The sequence below is a fragment of the Grammomys surdaster genome, unplaced genomic scaffold (genome assembly GCF_004785775.1).
Source record: "Grammomys surdaster isolate TR1022 unplaced genomic scaffold, NIH_TR_1.0 232, whole genome shotgun sequence".
Lineage (NCBI taxonomy): Eukaryota > Metazoa > Chordata > Mammalia > Rodentia > Muridae > Grammomys > Grammomys surdaster.
The window spans coordinates 1,917,399-1,928,104 of NW_021604677.1; positions in this window are offsets into that span (position 1 = coordinate 1,917,399).

The window sequence follows — 10,706 nt, forward strand, 5'->3', positions numbered from 1 at the left end:
CTACCTCCCTGTTTGCTATCTCCCCCCCCCCCTCCCTCCCTCCCTCCCTTCCTTCCTTCCTTCCTTTTTATCTTCCTTCTTTATTATCCTTTGGAGAGTAGCTTGTTCTTGATTTTCCAAGGCTTTCAGATGCATTGTTAAATTATTACTATGAGATCTTACCAGAAGTTTTTTCATATAGGCACTTCATGTAATGCCATAAACTTTGCAGTTAGGAATGCCTTCATTACATCCCATAGATTTTGATATGTTGTATTTTCACTTTCATTTAATGCTAGGAATTTTAAACTTTTTAAAAAAATTCTGCCTTGTTCCAGTTTTCATTCAGTAGTGTTTTGTTTAGTTTACATACTTTCTACTATTTTTAGTGTTTTTTAAATCTAGCTTTATTTCTTTTCTGGTCAGATAGAATCCAGGATGTTAATTCAATTTTCTTAAAATTCTTGAGATTTGTGTCCTGTATGTGGTTGATATTTTTAGTTACATACACTGCCAAAAATGTGTTATCTAATATTTTGGTAGAGTGCCTTTTAAATATTTTATAGATACATTTGATTTATAATATATTTTACCTCCAGAGTTTTTGCATTTAGATTTTTTTATGGTTAATATGTCTACTGGTGAGGATAGGGCATTGAAGTTAGACACTTACATTGTGTTGGATTCCATGTGCAGTTTTCTATCTAATAGTATTTCTTTTCTGCAACTGAGTGAATTTATTTAAAATTATAATCTTTTTTTTAGATTTTTCTTTAATAAGGATGAGAAGTCCCTCCTTTCTCTTTCTAGTCATGATTTCATGTTATTTTGTCAGGTATCAATGTAGCTACGCTGCTTGTTTTTGAGTTATATTTGCTTGGAGTACCGTTTTCCTTTTTTTTACTGAAAGGTAGTATCTATCATTGTTACTGAGATGATTTTTGGAGGCAGCTTAAAGGCAGATGCTGTTTTCTAACCCAATTTGTTGCTCTGTGTCTTATAAGTGAATTGAGACCCATAATTGTGAGTATTGAATAATATTTATTTAATTACTGTCATTTTGTTGTGTTGGTGTTGTCATTTTAGACCACTTTTGAATAACTTCTGGAATTGTTTGGTCATGTCTTATGGCTTCTTGAGTGTGCTTAAACTTCTCTTCAGGCTGAAGAATTTCTTTTCATATCCTCTTTTAGCTCTGGCTTAGTAGACATAAATTCCTTGAATCTGTTTATCTTGAAAAGATTTTCATTCTTCTTTGATTAGGGCTGATAGTTGTTCTGGGTATAATGGTGTAGGTTGGAATATTTAGAATTTGTAGCACATCAGTCAAGACCTTTCTGGATTTAAATATCTCTATTGAAAAGTCAGCCATTATTCTCATGGACTTACCTTTATTTGTGATTTGATCTTTCTTTCTTACAATTTTCAGTATCCTTTCTTTGTTTTGTACCTCTAGTGTTTTGATTATTATTTGATATGGGGTGCTTTTTTCATGGTCCTGTTAATTTAATGTTCTGTACACTGCTTAAAATTTAATAGAGACTACTTTTCCTAGATTTGGGAAATTTAATAGTTTGTTGAAAACATTTTCTGTGCCTTTGCCTTTCACTGTTTTGTTGTTGTTGCTGTTTGCTTTTTGTCTTTTTTCTATACATATTACCCATTAATAAGTCTAATTTTATAGTGTCCTACATTTCTTTCACTTTTTGTTACTGCGTTTTTGTAAATTTAAAATCTTATTTGACTGAATGATTCAATTCTTCTACCTGGTCTTTGAGACCATTATTTCCATTTCATTTGATTCAATCTATTGGTAAGGTGTTCTTAAGAACTTTTTGTTTGAGTTTCCTGTAATTTTCATTTTGAATTGTATTTCAGTTTGTCTTTTCTTCAAAGAATGTCTATTATCTCTGTTTCTTAGCTCTTGTTTTAAAGGCCCACTAAAGTAGAACCTCTGTAAATATCTCCATGAACCCCAGGAGCAACAATATGAGGCTTTTGTGCCAGCTTTTTTTGGACAACCCCCAAGTTCCATTTGCTTTCCATTAATGCTAATTTTACCTCAATAGCCTTGTCACTTTCTCCTCCAAGCCAAAAATACTTACATTTGAGTATGTTTTGAAGATTTACTAGATACCAGACAATAGAGATTCTACAATGAAATATTCAGAGTACAAAATAGAGCCAAAAATATAAATTTGGCCATCATTTATCTCAAAGGCAGTTGAAGTCACATGCTAAGTATTTTAAGAGATAGAATTTACAAAGGAAAATTAAGAAGGGCTTATAACCACTGCTATGTATATCAAATATTAATTTTGCAAATATTATTTTTTAATACTGTTTCAAAATAATTAAATTACATTTAATAATAACATTTTATATTTCAAATAAAATTATTTCAAAATAATTAAAACATTGAAAAATTGCCTAGTAGCACAAAGAATGACTATGTGTACTCTACTTAGATGCATGCACTGTAAATACTTTGCCATTTTTACTTTTCTTTCTTCTTTAACCTCTTGGGGTCTTTTTGTTTGTTTGTTTGTTGCCTCTTTCTTTTTCTGATGACATTTTAGCACCTATATTCTAATAACAAAAACTTTGCATCCCTTACCACATTCAAATGCCTATACGCATTCCACCCAGACTTATGCATTGTAAACAGTTACAATTTTTACTTCTCTTCCTTTAGCCTCTTTTTTAACTGATGACATTATAGCACATGTATTCTTAATAATAGGGACTTTGAATTTCCTTATCACGTTCACATAAAATAACATCAACAGAATATTCTTAAGTATATTTCTCCATTAGCACATAATTTATTGGAAGGAGGTATCATTCAATAAACTTTTTTTTTAACCTAGAAAAGTTTCTTATTCTTTAATGATATGAGTGGCAGAAGAGGTTTTTATATTATTGGTATTTTTCAGAATTTGGACCAGTATTTTTTAGTCTGTGCCTTAGTTTGAATTTGTTGAATTTTAAGACTTCTTTATAATTAATTAATGTTCAAGATTCTTGACAAAATTATAATATACATGACGTAGTATACTCATTACATAAATCAAAAGTATATGAAGTCAACTTCTTACAATGCTATTGATGTTAAATTTACTAATTCAGTAAGGAAGTCTCCAACTCAATTTCTTTGTATAATGGCTTCCAAAACTTTAATCTAATAATTCTAGAATTCACTGACAATTCCTAACTTAACCAATTCTGTTATGATGTTAGTCTCTATTTTTATAATCACTTTTTATTTGTGAGTAAAGCTTAAAAGTTTTTATTTTCTCCCACTCTGAAACAAAACAAAGCTTCTTAAATCATCAGCATGAGTTCATGGAATTATTAAAAATGTCTAGTGTTTTATACTCTGTAAGTATGGAGAATAGTGTATAATGTGCCCTCATTTTGATGTTCAGAGAAAATAATTTATTCATGAACTATTTATGCTCCTCTTGAGTAAGTTATAAAGTCATTTTTATGAATTTTTTATAGTCAAATACAATTTGGCATCTATTCATATTTATTTATAAAATTGTAACTATATATAAAAAATTTAATTACATCAATTCTACACTTATGATAAATAGTAATGATTACAGTAAGGTGGTAAAAATATAAAGGGTCACAATTTATTCTTCAAATTTATTTGCTTCTTCTGATTTTGTTTCATAACCAATAGGAATTTTTCATGTTAAATTTCAAACAAATAATATTTTTAGGTTTTGGTGAACTAAAAATACTTTCTGCACTAACAATTAAAAATTTGGCCTGCAAACATCTCTATATACATTGTTTTCAAAATACTACCGTTAATTTCACGATCATCCAACCCAGTTATAAATGAGTGGATGATTGCCCAGTAATTCAGATATAAATATGACAATGTTAATGGTCCCAGAAAGAGTATATTGTCTGCTTCTAGTTTGTTTGTGGGTTTTTTGTTGTTGTTGTTGGTTTTTTTGGGGGAGGGGGCAGGGTGGTGATAGGGTGTAGCAAATAGTGAGAATATTCTGCAGTGAAGCACTGTTATCCTGCTTTGGAAGTGATTGTGTTGTTTTGTTTTTTATTTGTTTGTGCTGTTGTTGTTAAATTAGATCTCTCTTTAAGCTTGGTTTACTCTTGGAAATAAGGGCTCTTTTATTTCAAAGAATTCAAACTTCTTAAAATCTTGTAATACAACCTTGTGACATTAAATGGTTCTTACAATTAGTTTAATTATAAATCAATCAGGAACATGTGGATTAAATTTCTTTTTCTAAATTCTCATTAGTCTAATATTGTAGGAAAGCTGTTAGAGTGCTTCAGAATATTTATTATTACTTATTGATTTTCTCAATAGTAATGAAGTCATGGAGAAAATAATAATTCAAAATTTAGTCTCTTTTCCCACTTGTTCTAAACAGAGACTTTAATACATAAGCAGAGTTGTAATTAATGGGACAAATGTGCCCAGTGTCATGCTTTATTTTAAAATGTCTTTTATGCTAGTGTAGACAGAAGTATGAATTTTTCCTCTGTGGAAATATTAACCCATTTGTCTTAGTGGTTGGAAAACATTTTGCATTGCATATTACTATCATTATAAGTTTCAATAAAACTTATTTATACACCTATAAATACATGTGTAAATACAAATATACAATGTATATAAGTATACATTGCTTAAGTCAAATGAAATTTTTCAGTTCATGTGAAATTTCATAGTTATGTTTTCTTGTAGTTATTTGCAGACAGATACATACATAGACATGCACACACACACACAGACACACACACACATATTTACTCATAAATGGAGTTATGCTATGTATTGGTGTAATGCGTTGGAAAATGATGTAATTTTATTTGTTTCCCCCATTTTTCTAAGTTACAGAAGCATCAGTTGACCTATTCCTTGGGTCTCCTTCTTTATAGATTTTCTGAGACATACTAAGATATGACTATGGCAAAGGTAGAAATGCACCCAGACATGGCATTAGCTTCACTAATGCATTGGCATAGAAGCCAATGCTACTGGAGATTCTGTTCTACAAGCTTAATGATGTATTTATGTTCAGTGCTCATAGCGAATGTATCATTATTTAGATGATACTATAAATCATTCATTTTTCTTTTGCCTAGCTCCTCTCATTAGAAAATAAACTTGAGAGGAGGGATGTGTATATTTATTCAATGATGTAAAGACATGGCACACAGTAAATTCTGCAGTCAAATGTTCTACCATTGAGTTATACTCCCCTTAGTGAATTTTGTGTATAATTTTGTTGTTACAATTGGACTATGACATTTTACCTAAAGGCTTATGTGTTGAATGTTTGATTCACAGTTGGTGACATGATTTCAGGACATTCTGGAAATTACAGAAGTTAGAGCCTATTTGATGTATGCTTCTGAAGGTAATAGCTAGTCTTTAGTTTCTACCTGTCTTCCACATGAGGTGACAAACCTTTCCTACAATTCATATAACTATGATGCTTCGTCCCCGTACAGACCTACAATATTCATGTAACTATGATGCTTCGCCCCCGTACAGAGACCCACTGGGGTTGAACTCTCTGAAATCATGAATCCAGATAAATCCTTCCTCCCTTAAATTATTCACTCAGATATTTTGGTGAAAAAATAACAAGTGCAGTTACATAATAAATTAACAAATAAAGCCCCCAATATAACTTTGGCAGAAAATGTGTATTTTTTCTAGAAAGGATACTCTACTGCAATATAGTGAATGAGCTACTTTTAAAGACTATTAATTTTGGAGTTTATATGTTATTTGAGAACTATAAAGGATGTCTGTTATTCTCTCTAAATTAGGAGAAAATTGAAAAAAATCCCTGGTCCCCAGGAGAGCATCATTAGTACCTTCACTGAAATAACAAGAGGGACAAAAGGGTTAAGTTACAGCATAATCTTTATTCTGTTAAAGATACAGTGAAAACGAAAGCCAGACAAGGCCATGTAACCTCTAAGAAATGAACAGAAGATAACATGTGATCCTCACACTGGAATGTAGACAGAATAAAAGGAGAAGTCAGGAAATCTGGGTCTATAGAGGTTTCTGTCATTGGTCTCACAAACATAGAAGTTATTACAGGTTTCAAAATTATTAGTATTTTTATATTTCCTATTAATTATACTCACTATATTAACATATTATGGAAAACTTCATATTTTCCAAATGAAATTACCCCAAATGTTGCTTCCAACCATGTATATCCCTTGGGTGCTACAGATAACTTCCTCTCAATTCAGTACCCAGTTTTCTATGATAATGTCTATTCTCTCATCATTTCAAAAGATTTTAAAAATTAATTGTTTTTATGGTTATGAACTTCTTTTATGTTAAAATAATTAAAATTAGGTAGTAAAATAATATTTCTTTATGCCCTTAAATTATAAAATAATCATTAATTGAATTCATAATTAAAATATTTTCAAGTTTTTGATTTATGGGTCTTTCTTTGTTCTTATTATGCTCTATTTGCAGTTCAATATATTTATATAATAACATACAAGTTTTTCAATTGTTGTGTAATAAAGTAAATATAAAGTAGAACATTTCTTATCCTTTCATATAATGGTCAGAGTAATAATGAATGTTTTCTCTTTTTGTTTTTCTCTCTCTTTCTCTTTCTCACTCTTTCTTTGTGTGTGAGTGTGTGACAGATTGGATGTTAAATGTACTTCTTTTTGGCTTTGTTTTGGTTACAATCAAAACAGTTTACAGATAGTAACAATAAGTAAAAGGCAAGATCTCCCATTTTTTATTTTGTTCAATTTAATACAAATCAATAATCATTATAAAACAGTTACGATTTAGCCAAATAAAACTTGAGGCATTTTAGAGCATTTCTATGAGATTAGTGTGCTCATTTTCACAGAATATGATAGGGTTGTGACCTAATAGTAGTCAGGAGGCTTCAACCCAGCTCAGAAAAGAATCCAATTTTAGAATAAATGCAAATGAGCAAAATCAAGATACTATTTTGAACAATACAAATGCTTTGGGATTCCAGATGTTTTAGCCGGTAAAAGTGCAAAGTTGATGAAAGTATGGAATTGTGATATGGTTTTACATGCTGCTTCATGTATCTCCACCCCAGTGTCAAGCGAATGAAAACGAGGTGAAAGGGCAAGGGCCAGTAAGTAGCATTGAGGGAGTTGTGGCCATGGAAGCACAGAAGAGGCTAGGGAATAATCCTAACCTTAAAAGGTAATAGTGACTATCTGCTGTAAGTCTTCTTGGGCTCTTATCCCCTCCCTTTCTCTCTAATTTCCCACATTGCTAGAGGAAACAGCACAGTTGTCAGAGTTCCAATAGAAAACAAACCTGGAGCTGCCAGTATCAGCAGTAGTTGGAAGTACAAATCTTCCTTAAGCACTGTGGTCCTTGGTGGTAATTAGCAGTTTTGCTAAGCTCTGAGGAGTAGCCACTGACACAATCAGTGCTGAAGAAAGAAAAGTGCTCCCCTGGGGCCACCTTGACAGATCTATGAGTCTCATTATGTATGTTTAACGGTAACATAAACATAGTGTCTTAGTTGGGTTAACTATTGCTGTGGTGAAACATCATTACCAGAAGCTGGTTGGGGAGGAAAGGGTGTTCCATATAGAAGTTTAACGAAGGCAGGAACTCAAACAGTGCAGAAACCTGGAGGTAGAAGCTAAAGGGTGCTGCTTACTGGTTTGCTACCCATGCTTTTCTCATCCTGCTTTCTTATACAACCCAAAGCCACAAGCTCAGGGATTGTACCACCTACAATGAGCTGGGCCCTTTTCCACTGATCACTAATTAAGAAAACACCTTACAGTCAGATCTTGTGGAGGCATTTTTTTTTAATTTAATGTTCCCAACTCTTTGATCATTCTAGGCTGTGTCCAGTTGACATGAAACTAGATGGTACATATATTTTTCACAAATTGTCTATTTCTGTGTCTCAAATTACTAACAAGACTTTTATATTATTGATAAGAAAAAGACAATAGTGGGGAAATTCTATGGATAGAACGATAGTAAAATGATACACTTCTGTTTTTTTTTTTTATAAAAAATAGTTATTCGTACTTAGAAGAATGACAGTTATAGCAGAACCAAAATTTGGAGGTGAAATGTCAAGGGAAGCTCATCATCTTTTATGAAACCTATGTTGGTGGTCTGGATACATCCTCAGGCTTATTAATTACGTCTTTTTCTTTTCTATCTTAAAGGATATAAAAGAAGCCTGAAGATATTGAGGCAATTTCAGAGGAGTAGAGGATCTCCACTGAAAGGAAAACAATTCCACGTGAGAATGATAAATGTACCCCATCCCTTCAGCCTTCTCCCTCCCTACCACCTTTTCCCTTTCAGACAAGAAAGAATTAAAACATGATCATATCTGTCTTCAAGTCATGACATTTCTTTTAAGATTAACATTAATAATAAAAGTCTTTAATGTAAGAGACAATTGATCACATAACACATAGGGCTTCTGAGGCCTCTACCCAATAAGCACGATGGGAGGTTGGCTGGGTCTCCAATATCCCCATTAAATGCCTAAATCACTCAACAATACACATAGCTACAAAAAAATAGATACACACACACACACACACACACAAATATATATATATATATATATATATATATATATATATGTATGTATATGTATATATATATATTTATATTTATATATGTATATATATTTGGGTGTGTGTGTGGTGTTCTTAAAATTAAAAATAATATACTATTCATGGGATATGTATTATAGCAAGAAACAAGCAATGAATGTGTATAAATTAATAAATAGGGCATATCAGATGATCTGCTGCTATGAGGAGAATAAAGACAGAAGGTCAAAGGTAAGGACACAGGTCTACATGAGCTGGGACTCATAGGCCTAGGGCAGTGGAGAGGGGGAGTGATCATAACACTGCCCACTTCAGGATGATATTTCTAGGATTTGGATATGCTTCAACCCCACTTTTGCTCCAGGTCTGTCTCCCATGGCTCCAGGGCTTCCCTAATGCCATAGCTTTCTGCAAAGCTAAAAGAAAGCATGTTCAAAGTGCAAGGGCTGTCCTTAGAGGACAGAACAATTTTCCAATGGTTAGATTTAGTTTGTAGAATAATGATTCATTGGATAAATACACTATTATTTCTCCATTGTTAAATGAACCTTCCATCCTCTTCTCCTTATTTCTTTCACTATCATAGGTAATTCTTTTTTTAATGTTATGCTATTATCATTCTATACTAAGTTAATTTTTATTTTTTTCCTTTTTAATTGGATATTTTGTGATACATTTACACAATGGAGTGCTACTCAGCTATAAAAAACAATGACTTCATGAAAATCTTGGCTAATTCTTTTATGAATGCCTTTGAGTATAAGTAGAAATAAGAAATATTATTTCTTAGAAACATGGTATTACTTTTTGCCTAATTATATTTCCTAAAGAGTTGTAATTATTATGACAATATCCATATCATTGCCACTTTTGATTTACTTAAAACACTGCCTTTTGGCTTGTTTTATAATAATATCTTGTTTTAAATAATATATGTTGTGTAATAATTCACAACATAACTTATTTATATGTGGCTCCACTAAAGTATTTAGCATAGCCTATTGTGTTACTGTTAGGTATTAACATAATCATCTGTCTCCCTTATTGAGAACTGAGTTCTTGTCTCTGTCCTATACATATTATTCTTCAATAATCTTTAAAATTATGGGACTTTTCATTAAGGAAATAACAGACTGAAATGTTTTATTAGCTAGGCTTTTAGGTGAACCAAATTGTAGTAGAATTAAGAAAATTAAATAATAGAAAATGGGTGTTATTGGTGTTTTGTAAAAATTTAAAATACAATCCATATAAAGTTGTAGGTGTTTCTTTTTGAAGTTTTATATGTTTGTAGTTTTTTAAGAATGAGTTTTAATACATTCAAATATTTTAGTCTACTCTGAGTTATTATCTCCAAACTAAGCACATGTATATGAAAAGTTCCTGCTTTCAAATAGGTCAGGCTCAAAGGCTGAAAAGTTGAGAAGCTAACAGAAAATAATTAACTCTATAAATATTGCAGTACCAAGAATATTAAAATTAAGTAGAAAGCATGCATTACAACAGGTTGCTATAATGAAGGTAAACTACAGTAGCTTAAACAAATGAATGTTTATTTTCTGTTCTTCAGTGATCCAATCAATAGCATCCTGGGGCTGCTGACAACTTGCTCTAACGGTTGGTGGGCCATCTGTTGCTTCTAGTTTTGTAGTATCAGAAGAGAAGTCAAGCTTCCTAAAATTATTACAATGATCAATTGAGCAGGAGGTGAGAAGGGAAAGAATTATCCTTTAAATGACCAGAAAGTAGCTTACTGTACTTGCGATTAGATACCATTGGTCAGAACTAGCTACACAAGGGAGACTGAGAGATATAATCATCAGATGCATGGTTAGGTGCACAGCTCAACTCAAGGTGGTGTCCTTAAAAGTAAGCCTCTACCACCCTGGGTAAACCAGAGGTCCAACAAAGAAGTGAATTTGAGTTGAGTCTTATTTTAAGAATAAGTACTTAGATCTAAATAGTGTTTTATTAAAAATAAGTAGTTACACACACACACACACACGCAAAATGCAATATTCACAATAACCTGATTAATTAACCAAGGACAAATCTGATTATTTATTTCTATATCATTATTCCATAAGGTAAAAAATAGTTTAAAA